Source organism: Myodes glareolus, chromosome 6, assembly GCF_982192425.1.
Source record: "Myodes glareolus chromosome 6, mMyoGla1.1, whole genome shotgun sequence".
Lineage (NCBI taxonomy): Eukaryota > Metazoa > Chordata > Mammalia > Rodentia > Cricetidae > Myodes > Myodes glareolus.
In genome coordinates, this window is record NC_142031.1 from 57,099,517 (window position 1) to 57,113,964 (window position 14,448).

At 49.8% G+C, this 14,448-nt stretch overlaps 2 long non-coding RNA genes across 2 annotated transcripts in view; one reads left to right on the top strand and one right to left on the bottom strand.

The window, feature by feature from the left end:
- LOC146894263 (uncharacterized) overlaps nucleotides 1-13,503 on the top strand; it is a 17,542-nt gene extending 4,039 nt beyond the window's left edge. The window contains exon 2 of the long non-coding RNA XR_015002324.2: nucleotides 10,765-13,503. This is a non-coding gene — a long non-coding RNA (uncharacterized LOC146894263). The remainder of the gene's footprint in view (nucleotides 1-10,764) is intronic.
- On the bottom strand, nucleotides 6,956-10,415 carry LOC148121834 (uncharacterized). Its single transcript, XR_015738119.1, has 2 exons — nucleotides 10,335-10,415; nucleotides 6,956-8,273 (listed from the first exon to the last, which is right to left on the bottom strand). It is a non-coding gene; the product is annotated as an uncharacterized LOC148121834 (long non-coding RNA).
- Nucleotides 13,504-14,448: the final 945 nt, after the last annotated feature.

Here is a 14,448-nt window from a genome sequence, read left to right on the forward strand (position 1 = left end):
CCATTTGGAATCCTGGCTTCTGGGATAGAGGCCTGAAGACCCAGACTGAGTGGGGCATCATGCTACACGCCTGTTTTCCAGCACTCAAGAAGCAGAGGCAGAAGGATCGGGAGGTCTGGGTCATCTCAGGTTATCCACGATGTTTGAGAGGCTCGTCTGGACTACGTGAGACTGCTTCAAAGCAAAACAAAACAAAACCGAACCCAGATTTATCCTGAACCAGCAGGCAACCGCCAAGATCATTTCTAGGGGTACAGAATGGTCTCTGCCCCCAGAGAGTTGGGAAATTCCTAGGAATCTCAAACAATAAAAGATGGGAGGTAACCTTCCAGGCAGGAATCTCACATCCACGTGTAGACTTTTCTTTTGTTTGAGAGAGGGTCTCACTTTGTAGCTCTGGCTGGCCTGGAACTCATTAGGTAGACATAGGCTGACTTTAAACTCACAAAAATCTACTTCTACCTCTTGAGTTGCTGGGATTAAGGGCTAGGGCCACACCATGCCTGACCCGGTACCCAGACATCTTTATATAGAGATGATGGGGTAGTTGAAGGTGAATGAAGTGTGAGGTCCAGCTTGAGTGCTTCCTGACCAAGTCTCAGAACATAACCTTGGCTGGCTTAGTTTTTTGTCAACTTGACACAAGCTGGAGTTATCTGGAAAGAAGAACCCTCAATTATAAAAATGCCTCCATCAGATTGGCCCAAAGGCAAGTCTGCAGGGGCATGTAATTAATTAATGATTGATGTAGGACTGGGAGGTCTAAGAAAAATCACCTGAGCAGGCCCTGAGGAGCACATCAGTAAGCAGCATTCCTCCATGCCTCTGCTTTAGCTCCCGCCTCCCGGTTCTGGCCCTGATTTTTTCTGTGATGGAGTGTGACCTGGGATGTGTGACTGAAATAAATCCTTCTATCCCTGAGTTGCTTTAGGTCACGGGTTTAATCACAGCCACAGAGAAACCTAAGCAGTACAGAATCTAATCTCCATCTCAGAACATCCTTTCGATAAACTGAGGCATTGGGTGTGGTGATATGTCTGCTGTCCTGGCACTCAGGAGGCTGAGGCAGGAGAACCACCCTGTTGGAAACCAAACTGGGTTATAGTCAACTGTCTCAAAAAGACAGAAATTTTTAAAAATGGTTTGGGGGAAAGCTGGAGTGATGGCTCCGTGGTTAAGAGCATTGCCTGCTCTTCCAAAGGTCCTGAGTTCAATTCCCAGCAACCACACGGTGGCTCACAACCATCTGTAATGAGGTCTGGTGCCCTCTTCTGGCCTACAGACATACACACAGACAGAATATTATATTCATAATAAATTAAAAAAAGAAAAGAAAAAAACCTGTCTCAAAAACAAAAACAAAACAAAACAAAAAAAGGCTATAAAAATGGTTTGGGGTACAGTTCACCTACAGTTGTCGGTGCTTGCTTAGCATACACAAGGCTTGCATTTGGTTCCTAGCGGCCCCCCTCCCCTTACACAGTAAAACAAACCCAATAGCAGCTGAGAACCTGTCATTGATGACACCTTCTGGATGGACCAGTGAATGAAAAGTCTGCCATGGAAGATGAAGCCAGACCCTTCCCTGTCACAGCCTGTGGAGCAGTCCGTCGCAATGGACGGACAAACCTACCCACCTTTCAAAGTCCTGCTCAACTTCCCTTTCTTCAGGGACCTCAGATAGACTCTGCCTGCCCAGAACTTGCCCTGATGACTCACCGCAAGCATCCATGTTGGGAATGATGAGTACAGTGGACACACAGAAAAATAGTACCTGTAGGTCAGAACACACGTGAGTCCCTGGTTCAGTCCCAGAGTCGTAAGTGGATGGTATTTGTGTTCAGCTAGTAGTGAGATCGTGTGTGTGTGTGTGTGTGTGTGTGTGTGTGTGTGTGTATTAATAGAGGGTCAGGCTGGTCTTGAACTCGAGGTGTATCCTAAGACAACCTTGAACTTCTGCTCCTCCTGCTTCTGCCTCCCAGCTACGAGGACTACAAGCAGGCACCACCACGCTGCATTCACATGGTGTTGGGGACCAAACCCAGGGCTTCAAGCATAGGCAAGCACTTTACCAAACTGAGCAATGTCCCTGGAGTGTTTCTACTTTAACTGAACTACTTGAGAGGCCACCAGTGTTATTCATTCATGTTGATCCCTTTGAACAGCCGTATCCTTTTGGACTATCTAAGCTTTCCCGTTTGTTTTCCTGGTCTCATTGCTGAGAAGGGGAGGAGAAATGGAAGAGAAAGTCAACACTGTTCATTAAGGACAACCAACATGCACAGGGCTCCTTTGCAATACTTAGAAATAAGATAGCCTGGGTCCTCAGCATTGGCAGGTCTAGATCATGGTTAGTTGAGTCCATTCTATAACACTGTAAAAACAAAACAAAACAAAACAAAAACAGGAGCTGGAGAGATGGCTCAGTGGTTAAGAGCATTGCCTACTCTTCCAAAGGTCCTGAGTTCAATTCCCAGCAACCACCCGGTGGCTCACAACCATCTGTAATGAGGTTTGGTGCCCTCTTCTGGCATGCAGGAATACATGCAGACAGACTATTGGATACATAATAAACAAACAAATAAATATTTAAAAAACAACTGACAATATGCAGTCCCACAGGAACGCTGTGTACCCCATTAGACAATGACTGCTTCCCATGACTCAGCCAGTTCTCCTTGCCTCGACCCCTCAGGGCTTCTGGTTCAAACCACAGTGTATGGCAGGGGTGTCAGTGAAGGATATGCTTATCTTGTTACTTGAGACCACGCTGAAATGAAGACAAAGGAGTTGTGAGAGACAGGGACAATCTCAAATGACCCTTCTCCCCGCGTTCTTGAAGGTGGAAAACTGATATCTGAGAGCAGCCAGACAACAGGAACAGGGGACTTGAAGCCTGGGTATATGTAGGAGCTAGAGAAGTGAGGCCAGAAGACCAGCAAATGGTCTTTATAGAGGACATGGCTGTCACCGTCCACCCCTCCTGGTCATTCTTATGTGCTTCCATTATGCTGGTATAGACAGGAGACTCTCTGGAATTCTCCCAGGAGTATAGTGTCCCTTGGGAGCTCAGAGAGGCATGCTACAGGTAAGGTAGGATGGGATGGGATAGACAGAAATTGCTAGTGGGCAAGATTTGACTGGTGAAGCAGGCAAGAAGCTGGGCTACTAGGCTCAGGAATCCAGGCCTGACCATGAGCGAGGATATATGCCCCCATGTGGGAGGGCTATCCTTTCTACTGGACTCAGAAATTGAAAAGGCTCTCTGAACCAGGCAGTAGTGGCACACACCTTTAATCCCAGCACTTGGCAGGCGGATCACTGTGAATTTGAGGCCAGCCTTGTCTACAGTGCAAGTTCCAAGATAGCTAGGGCTGTTACACAGAGAAACCCTGTCTCAGGGAAAAAGAAAGAAAGAAAGAAAGAAAGAAAGAAAGAAAGAAAGGAAGGAAGGAAGGAAGGAAGGAAGGAAGGAAGGAAGGAAGGAAGAGGGAGGGAGGGAGGGAGAGATGAAGGGAGGGAGAGAGAGGGGGGAGAGAGAGAGAGAGAGAGAGGAAAAGGCTTTCTGAATAGGACAAAGGTTAGGTGCATGTGGAAGTCTCCACAGTTGTCACCTCCCAGTGGATCCCCTTCTTGCAGGCCTGTCACTCACCTTCCCATCACCCATCATGCAGTGGGAGACTTGGAGGGTGCCCAGATTCTAGGCGCTGTCTGAGCGATCACCAGAAGAAACTGTCTAGGGCCAGCAAGAGGGGAGTGAGGGAAAGGGACGGGCCTAGGTCTACTTGGCCATTAGGAATGTGTAATGTCCATCCTGGAAGTGAGTCGTGACGATGCCCCTGCCTACAGCCTTGGGACAAAAATGAGAGTGTCCCATGTTAAAGCTCAAACACCCCACCCTGGAGAGCGTCAGTGTGGGAACGGCCCTGTTGGAAGGCTTCCCTTCTGCACACAGCTGGTCACGTAGCCCCAGAAAGCCGCAGAGATGTAGGGCTCCTGCTTCTTCTTAGAGATCGGAGAATTAACTATTCTGTTACCCGGCCCAGAGGAAAAGAGGTCTCCGGCTAAAGCTCGGGTTAAAGATTAGCAGAGTCTCTTGGTGGTTTGGCGTGTAACTCATTAACTATTAGGTCAAGTTGAAGTCCCACACTCCTCTGAGGTTACTCATTAAATGCCTATGAACTCTGTACCAGTACCTGGCTGGCAGGACCACCTGGTGCTGGAAACGCCCCTTTTCTCCCCCAGTATGACGATCAGTCCGTGTTGTTGTCCCTGGAAGATGGGTGTCCCTGGGCCTTACTTTAATGAATGCACTAACAGGCATCTTCACCGTGGGCAGGACAGTTCCCACGGTAGGGGAAATCAATGGGGAAACTCAGCTGAACACTGGTGTAGCACACATCACCTCTGCTCATCAACGGTAGATGCAATGTGACCAGCTCCGGCTGCTGTGACTCCCCGCTAGGATGGGCTGCCACCTTGAGATGTGAGCGGAAAATAAAACCCTGCTCCTTTAAGTTGTCTTGGTCAGACTACTTTATCCCAGCAGCCAAAGTAACCAAGACCACCCAGCAAGGATTCTCGTCTTGCTGACACTTCCCGAGAGGCGTCTGTTCTGCCCTCCCTTGACAGATGTTGGCGTATGAAAGCTACTTTGTCTCCATCTAGTTTATGGAGGCTTAGAAGAACGGAGGCCTTGCTGTCCCAAGCCCACCCGCCTCCATCTCCCTGGGCACTTAAAAGTTTCGGAAACAGGCTTTGTCTAAAACAATCTTAGAAAGAAAAATTTGAGATACTGTCATAATATTTCAGTGAAAGTTAACCATAGTGGCAGTAACAAAATTTCTCTGAGTAATAAGAAAAGCAAATGTCTCTTCCTACATCTCCTTGGATGTGATCATTTCTTGCTGATCATCTTGGACGTTCTCTTACACGCTGCCTGATGTACTCTCCTGTCCTTTCCAGCTATGGGGTAAATCAAAATATCACCCCCTCTCCACTCAGGGCCCAACACAGTTGAAGAAGAGGGAATGGCAGGGGCAGAGGGCATCGGAAGGACAGCTATGGGGTCTGAGGTAATAGAGAAGTGAGCCTGCGCCAAACAGGCCCAGGCTTTCCTTCTGGTTAGAGCTTCCCTCTGGATCCATAACTTTGTCCACTCCTCAGGCCAGAAAGGCTAGTTTGGATTTCTTGGATGCATCGAGTAAGACAAGAATTTGCCACATAACCTATGTTGGCCTTGAACTTCAAATCTGCTTGCCTTAGCCTCCTAGTGCTAGGATTACAGGCCTGCACCCTCATGCCCAGACCAAAGGTTTCTTTTTTTAACTTACAATTTGATATGTACATTAATGTTACAAATACAGTGTCTAAATTATTACAAATATAGAAGTTAATTTTTTTGTAATATTTTTATCAATTATTTGGGAATTTCACATCATGAACCCCAGCACACACTCTCTCTTCCCAGTCCTCCCAGGTCTGCTCCTCCCACCCTTGTGACCTGCCCCCTAAAGAAAAAGAAGAAGAAAGAGAAAAAAAATCAACTTTATTATTAATGTGTGTGAATGCAGGCAGCACATGCCACTACATACATGTGGGAGGCAGAGGACAACTTCATGAAATAAGTTTTTTGTTTGTTTGTTTTGGTTTTTGAGACAGGGTTTCTTTGTAGCTTTGGAGCCTGTCCTGGTACTAGTTCTTGTGGACCAGGTTCATCTTGAACTCACAGAGATCCACCTGCCTCTACCTCCTGAGTGCTGGGATTAAAGGCTTGCACCACCACCACCAGGCATGAAGTGAACTCTTTCCTCTTTCCTTTATGCGGATTCCAGGGATTGAAGGCAAGACCTCAGGCAAACATTTCTGCCTGCTGTGCCACCTGGCTGACTCTCCTATGACCTTTTGGAGGGCAGCTCTTCCTTGAAAATACTCATGGTTTTGTTGTTGTTGCTGTTTGTTTTTGTTTTTGAGACAAGGTTTCTCTGTGTAGCCCTTGCTGCCCTGGACTCACTTTGTAGACCAGGCTGGCCTCGAACTCACAGAGATCCGTCTGCCTCTGCCTCCCAAGTGCTGGGATTAAAGGTGTGCGCCACCACTGCTCATGAGTATTTTATTGGCTGAATGTTTGTGTTTGCCTAAATTCAAAGTAAGACCTGCCTTCAGTGCATGGTATGGAGAGAAGGGGGACTGAGGGTGTTATTAGATATGACGGGGGTGGGGGAGGAACCAGAGGGCATAAGGGAGGATACCCAAGGGCTTGCTTTCTCCTGCTGCTCTGTGTGCCCTGTGAGGAAGCAGCAGGAGATCTCTGTTGCTGATCAGGTCTCACATTTCAGATCTGCAGGCAGCTCAGTCTTCAGAACTGTCACCCATCAGGATAATTATTGGTTAAGCCGCCCAATCTAACTTGCTGACGCTAAGTGTGTTTCAGAGGACAGGAACGTTTAAACCTGTACATAGACTGTGGTTCAAGGATTAGTGGTTAAAGCCAGCATGCCAAAACTGGGGCCTTCTGTTTTGTAAAGAAAGTTTTATTGGAACACAGCCATGTGTCTTTTGTTTTCATGTTGCTGGTACCTACCTTAGTGGACAGTCCAGTGGGCTCAGGTTTTTTCTTGTTTGCTTGTTTGTTTGGTTGATTGATTGATCGATTGATTTTGTGGGTGTATTTTGTTTGCTTGTTTTAATCCAAGCTGGCCTTAAACTCACTATGATCCTCCTGCCTCTACCTTCCAAGTGATGAGATTACAGGTGTCTGTGCTAGGATTTCGGGTGTTCACCATGCTCAGATTTTGCTCCAGTGCTAGAGATCCAAAGTCAGGTTCTCATGCTTCTTCTGTGGGTAGCGCTTGACCTGCTGAGCCATCCCCGCTTCCTGCCCCGCCTCAACCCCTACTCGGATCCTTTGCTGTTTATACTCCACAGGCACAGAGGAATGGGGAAAGGCCAGACATCCACCCAAAGTTATTCTTTAATCCACTTAAGAATACTTATGTAAATACATTTTGATTACTTAAACTGAAGATAAACTTATACCAGAATGAAACCAGTAGGCAAGAAACACAAGTGGTTTGAACAAACACAGCCTCCCCCGTATCTGCGGTTTCACCCAACTCAACAAACATTTGTAAAGCACATGGGATAAACCAAGGGAATGCAGACACGGATGACGTATCATGCTTACCCCGCAGGACGTGCAGGGGCTGGCTGGTGAGATAGCTCAGCAGCCTGATGACCTGAGTTGGGTCACGGGATCCACATGGTTGACTGAGTCCCGAAGGTACAGTGTGCGCTTATCAAGCCTTGGGACAGTTCACTGTTCAGCTGGCTAATCTTGGAGCCCTGGGTCACGTGTGCCCAGGGAGGGGTCCTGAGAGAGGTGACTTGCTTAGAGCCACGAGCTACAAGTTTTAGAGCCATCCTTTATTGAGGACTGTGGTGCTCTGACCCAGGAATGTTCTGGAGGTTCGTCCCTTGGTGGCATCATGGGGTAGGTTCTGTGGTCCCTGTGCAATAGACAAGAATGCCGAGGCTCACAGAGCCCAAGAACTTGTCGGTCCAGAGCTTGTGTAGGGATCTTAGGTGGTTTTCCTAGACGGCTATGCTTTCTTGATGCCTTTCTCCGCCTGAGATAGGATCCTGGCTTCTGGCTGCCACCCTCCATCCCTGCCGAGCCACCACCATGGACGGACCAGCACACTGCTGCACAGAGAGCATCTATGGACCGGCAAGGTTGCACCTGTGTTCCTTGGAGCAGCAGCCGCGTGGATAGTTTAACCTGCTATCCACGTGGCCACTTCTCAGGGACAACTACAAGCATGGTTCGTTTGAACTTGGGTAGCATCAGAGCCACCATCCAGCAGGCTCGCGACCGAACTGGAGCCCCAATGGAAATCTGAATAGTAGCCGCCCTTGATAGCAAGCTCTGGTTGTCATGGTAACTTCTCCCAGACCCTGGAGTCAAGGGCAGCACTGCTGAGCTTGAGCTACAACATGGGACTGTAGCAGTTTTCGTTTTTGTGGGGGGGGGGGTGGTCTCACTCCTGTCTCTGGCTGTGTGCTTCAGAATGCTCGCCGAGGCAAAGGAGAGTCGGGAGCGAGTGCTTCCATTTGATTTGCCTGCCTGGTCTCTGGTTCACACGTGGAGACTGAGCACCCATGGCGTGTGTGGTCCGGTGATGGCTCGGGAAGGGGCATCGTTAAATGCATGGAGATGCCGTCTACATCTCAGGGACTTGAAGTCTGTAGTTCTGTGGGCACCCATTGCTCTCCTGTAATGAGAGAGACATTATGCTTAGCAGAGACATTATGCTAAGCCCTAGGGTCAGAGGTGAATTTGACAGAGATCGTGCCCTCCCACCAACAGGTGTGCCATGGTTGAGGAGACGAGTGGGCGAGCAACTTGGTGAAGCTAATGGCAGGGAGGGGGTGCAAAAGTGGCACAGCAGCCGGGCAGTGGTGGCGCACGCCTTTAATCCCATCACTCGGGAGGCAGAGGCAGGCGGATCTCTGTGAGTTCGAGGCCAGCCTGGTCTACAAGAGCTAGCTCCAGGACAGCCTCCAAAGCTACAGAGAAACCCTGTCTCGAAAAACAAGCAAACCAAAAACAAACAAAAGCGGCACAGCGTTCTCCACTTCTCTGGGAGTTAATTCCACATCCTAAAAGGGCTCAAGATAGCCAATCCTCCCCCTGCTCTGGACCCTGCAGCCTCACGGGGGAGTGCCATTCTCCGGCCTCCTAGATTCTCTGTTTCATTTTATGTGCATGAATGCTTTGCCTGAATATATGTCTGTTCACCACACGCAAGCCTGGTGTCCATAGGAGCCCAAAGAAGGCATTGGATCCCCTGGAACCGGAGTTATAGACAGTTGTAATCTGTCAAGTGGGTGCTGGGAACCGAACCTGAATTTTCTGGAAGAACAGCCAATAGTCTTAACCGTGAAGTCATTTCCCGGTCCTACTTGCTAACTCTGGACACATCGATAGGACTTGGTTGCAGTGCAGTATGCAGGCTATCTATTTATCCTGGGAGGGGAGTTAGCAGAGACGCTGGCTAAAGGCGTAGGGCTGGTGTGGGCAGTGAAAGAAGCGGGTGGAGACAGGATGGGTTGATGGCAGGTGCAGCTTCTCACAGTCTGGTGGCTTTTGGATAGGCGCTGTCTATCCCGGGGCCCAGGCAGCTGCTCGGCAGGAAGTGTCACCATAGTCTGTCCAGACAGAGCTTTTGGGTTTTGCTACTGTGATGCAGAATGGAAGGGTCTCCTTTGCAGCCTAGGAATGGGGCTCAGTACTTGCCTAGTGTGCTCCAAGCCCTGCGTTCAGCGGCCAGCCCTGCATAAACGAGGTGCGGCAGTGTGCACCTGTGATCCTGGTACTCGGTTCTCAAGAGGAGGGGATTGTTTTTCTCTTATTCCCTCGTTCGTCCGATCTCACCTCACACCCCACATCCATGAGCCAATCCCAACAAAGCTACCTTTGAAGCTGACTATGGGCTGGCTGTGGTGGTGCACTCTGAGGCAGAGGCAGGACCTATCTCTGAGTTTGAGGCCAGCCTGGTGTACATAGTGAGACTATCTCAAAACAAAGTCTCCTTAACAATAAAATGTGCAAGTGCGTTCTGGTGTCTTCTATATAATGGATGCCATAGCACTACCCTGGACTCCACGCCAAAGCTGCAATTGCCTCCCCCAATTCTTTTTCAGATCCCGTTTCTCTCTCTCTCTGGTTCTATCCTTTAGACTGCAGTGAGGGAGGGAACCTTTCATCTGCCTCTCACAGGCAGTGTGTCCCTTGTCAAATGTCATGCAGGCCAACGGCTCCCCCTGGTGGTCTCTAGTGGAACAGTCTTGGCTGACTGGCACTTCTGACACCTGTGATGGATGAGGCGAGATCTGCTGTGGTTCTGGTGGAACCTCGTACAGAGTGCTGTTCCGGTCCCACGTTTGCACGAGTAGAGGGGAGGGAGCTCAGAAGGACATCAGTTAGAGGGACGTGGTGGCGCACGCCTTTAATCCCAGCGCTCGGGAGATAGGGCAGGCGGATCTCTGGGAGTTCAAGGTCAGCCTGTCTACAAAGCGAGTTCCAGGACAGCCAGGACTGTTTCACAGAAAACCCTGTTTTGAAAAGCAAACAAAGCAATAAGCAACAACAAAAAGAGAGCCTCAGTGAGTTTTTGTGGCAGTGATGAAATAGCTAACAAGAAAGAGAGAAGCTAGCATGTCCCGACTCCAGGTTTCGGGGGTTTTCAGCCTGTGGTGGACCATCTCCATCGCTTCTGGACCTTTCTGGAGTGGGTGTGGTAGAGGGGACAGTGGGGGACAGAGATACTCACCTCATGGATGCAGGAAGCAGAGTGAGAGACTAAAGGTCCCGGGGACAAGATGTACCTACCCTTCAAAGGCATGCCCCAGTGACCTACTTCCTTCTCGTTAGGCCCCACCTCCTAATTGCCCATTCAACATCAGTGGGTTGGTCAATCCATTGGTGAGGTTAGCGCCCCCTCGTGAACCCGAGACCTCTCACTAGCACCCCCACCTGGAGCCAAGCCTTCACTACACGAACCTTTTAGGGTAACACTGCGTATGTAATCTGGAGCAGAGAGTGCGACCCCCTACTGTCCCACCCTATCCGTCACTGGCTTATTCCTTTACAGCCACCTCCTTGTTTATTGTCTAGGTTTATTAGGTTCTACCTAGGTCAAGGCGCCGTTCCAAAGGCTGTAACGTAGTCTACTTACTAAAATGCACCTGTTCTTCCCTGAGGTGCTCCCGTCACCTGGTGGTAACGGTGCAGTTGCTTCAAGATGACGACCAAGAAGAAACACATCGCCACAGAGGCTGCGCAGAGATCAGCTTAACTACTGACTGTGGAGAGAGGACCCACTGAGGCCCCAGGGCAGGAGATGGGCTTTGGTGGAGACAGTAATACATGACCTGCTTTATTCCGTCTTGGTGCACCGTGGTGCTGGGAAAGAGGAGGTTGAAAGCTGGGTGGTGGATCATTTGGCAGAGTGTTTGCCTAGCATGCACCAAGTCCGGCCTTCATCTCCAATGTGGTATCAAACCAGATGTTTGCGGGGTGCATTCCCGCAATCCCAGCACTTGGGAGGCAGATAGGAGCATCAGAAGTTCAAGGTCATCCCTGTCTATATAGTGAATTTCGTTGCCAGTCTGGGATTCACGAGATCCTGTCTCAAACGAGGATGGGGACAAAATTCTCCAGAATTGATAAAGATCTATTGGGGGGAGGGAGGGTCAGGGAGAGAGGGTGAGCCTACGTGGGGAAGAGCATGGTGGGGAGAGAAACGGCTTTATTTGCTTTTCCTTTCTACAGCTGGAATGCAGGATCCAGAGGATGGTAGCCAGGCATTGGACCTGGGAGCCTTAGGGAGGGGCAAGGGACGGGTCACCTATTCCAGCCTGCATCCAGACCAGTGAAGTGAAGCAGGTTCCCTTCCTACAGGGCTTCTCCGGACCTTCTCTGCTGCTGAGAGATCCGGGAGGAGCCGGGTGGGGAAGTTTCCAGATCCTCAGTCTGGGAGCCCCTAGGGGTGAATGTACAGAGGGGAGACAGGTCCTCTGCCCTGCATTCCAGAAGGCTACTTACTGCCCTTGGTGCTTCTGAAAAGTGGCTTAGCCAGGAGGAAGCCACCCCAAAGGAAGATCTTTCAGAGGTGCAGAGGTTAATGCCTTAGACATGACCTACTAGTGAGTTTTGAACTGGTCCCCTGACATGTGGCATACTGCAGGTGCTGTTCTCCTTTTCCTCTGTTGCCCAGCTCAGATGGACAGCCAGAATGTCAGGATGAAATGACCTGGAACAGCCAGATCATTGGCGGGAGATGTATCCATTTGTTTTTTTCCCTTTGACCAAAAGCTCAAAACAAACGCCTTGAGGTGGGTGGAGATGATGTGCTACACAGGGACCTGAGGGATGAGGACATGCATCTGATCCTAAGTGGTCCTGCTTCCTCAGAACCGAGTGTAGCCCAAGGCCGGGAACCCAGACCACGCTTCTGCTCTTTGCAGGGAGGCTGACAATTTAATAAGAGACACCTTCAAAATGGCATTCTGTTTTTGTCCTTTGAACAGAGCCTCCAGGGGACCAGACAGTGACGCTGGTGACTGGGATCAGCAAGGCCTACTGAGTGCCCAGTAGTGGCCATGGGGGGGAGGTGCAGCATACCTGCTCAGATGACATAATTAACTATTTCAGTCATCAGTGCTGAGCATCCAAATCGGGCCCTGAAGATGCAGAGACTGGTAGGACCCAGAGACCTCCTGGTGCAGAGAGAACAGCAGGCCCATAGCTCGGGGTTCGATGCCGTCAGATGGGTGTTTGGGGGGAATATTCTAGAGGGCAAAGGGCGCCTGTGCCAGTGGCTATCAGAGCCCTCGATGAGCAGAAGCTGCACTGAGGTAGACAAACACTGCCTGTCCTAGTCAGGGTTACTAATGCTGTGATGAACACCATTACCAAAGGCAAGCAGGGGAGGAAAGGGTTTCTTTGGCTTGTTCTTCCACACCACAGACCATCACTGAAGGAAGTCAGGACAGGAGCTCAAACAGGGCAGGAACCTGGAGGCAGGAGTTAATGCAGAGTCCATGGAGGGGTGCTGCTTACTGGCTTGCTCCCCGTGGCTTGCTCAGCCTGCTTTCTTACAGCACCCAGGACCACCAGCCCAGGGATGGCTCCACCCACAATGGGCTGGGCCCTCCCACATCAATCACTAACTCAGAAATGCTCTACAAATTTGCCTGCAGCCCAGTCTTATGGAAGCATTTTCTTAACTGGGGCTCCCTCCTCCCAGATGACTCTAGCTTGCGTCAAGCTGACATAAAATTAGCCAACACACTGCATGAAGGGATTCCTGCATTGATGAGGAAACGGAAGGAGCTGGCTCAGAAATCAAGCTAACCTGAACAGTACAGAATTCAAAAGGCATCAGAGTCATGCCTTGGGGGACTCCGCAGTTAGGAGCACATGCTGGGTGCAGAGGACCTGAGTTCCCTTCCCGGCAACCGCACTGGGTGTCTGTAGCTCCAGGTCCAGGCCAGAGCCTCTGCAGCACCGGCAGCCATGTGCACACACGGTTACACGTAATTAAAACCAATAAAAAGAATAAAAAGAATCTTTTAAACTAATCATGCCTCAGAAACATCTGTCCAAGACCCGTGCACTTTGGTTTTCTGGGCAACTTGACACAAGTCAGGGTCATCTAGGAAGAGGGACTCTCAATTGAGAAAATGCCTCCATCAGACGGGTCTGTAAGAAAGTCTTTAGGGAATTTTATTAATTGATTGATGATGTAGGAGGGCTCAACCCACTATGGGCAGTCCACACCTGCATATGAAAACAGGCTGAGCAAGCCATTGGAGAGTAAGGCAGCAAGCAGCCCCTCCATGGCATCTGCTTCAGTTCCTGGCTTGACTTCCCTTGATGGTGAGGGTTAGGGTTAGGGACCTGGGCCACAAAAGCCAAATAAACTCTTTCCTTTCCAAGTTGTTTGGTCATGACATTCTATCACAGCAATAGGAACCCTGACTAAAACAACCCACCGCTGCTGTCGCTGCTCCTGGATGTCTGTCACATTGCTAGGAGGATTCCCTGTGCCACGCCCCCGGTAGGTGGTGCTCTCCCGGCAGAGGCCCTGTCCAGGCCAAGTCGTCCACCTGGCTGGCCTAGGGTCACAGGCCAATTGCTGGACAGAAAGAGCCCTCTAGCTTCCACAGTGGGATCTGGGGCTTGCGTGTGGACGCCGGTAGACAGAGAACATGCTGATGTACATGCACACAGCACATACAAATGCAAACACACACACAGTTCTGGTTAATTCAAATAGCAGTGGTTCAGTTGTTTCTTTTCTTTTTCCTTACTTTGTACCCCAAGCATGGGTTGGTACAATCTTTGCAGGGAGCGCAAAACAAAAAATGTGACGTGTACAAACTCTGACCTTCTCTGAGCCTCCAAAGCCCGTATGCAGCGTTTTTTGTTTTGTTTTGTTTTTTTTTTCAGTCAGCGGCTGCAAACTCCTGGAGCAAGAACTACATTTCCTGTCTTTACTTTATTTTCCTTTTTTGAGGGGTGGGTGGGTAGGATGGGTCCTCCCTGTGTAGCTTCAACTGGCCTGGAACTCACTGTGTAGACCAAGCTGACCCCAAACTCACAGAGATCTGCCTGCCTCGACCTCCCGAGTGGAATGTTGGGATTAAAGCAACCTACGGCTGTGTCTCCACTGATAGGGTTCAGTTAACAAGTGGCTACAATATTATGGACCGCCCTCACTCAGGGATGTACAAGGACACTCAGCAGCATTGACGAAGATATTCCCCAGTTCTCCTCACTCTGAAGGGGCTGAGATGATGTGTGTGTGTGTGTGTGTGTGTGTGTGTGTGTGTGTGTGTGAACAGTGCCAGTGTTACAGGACATTGGAAGGGATTGGCGTG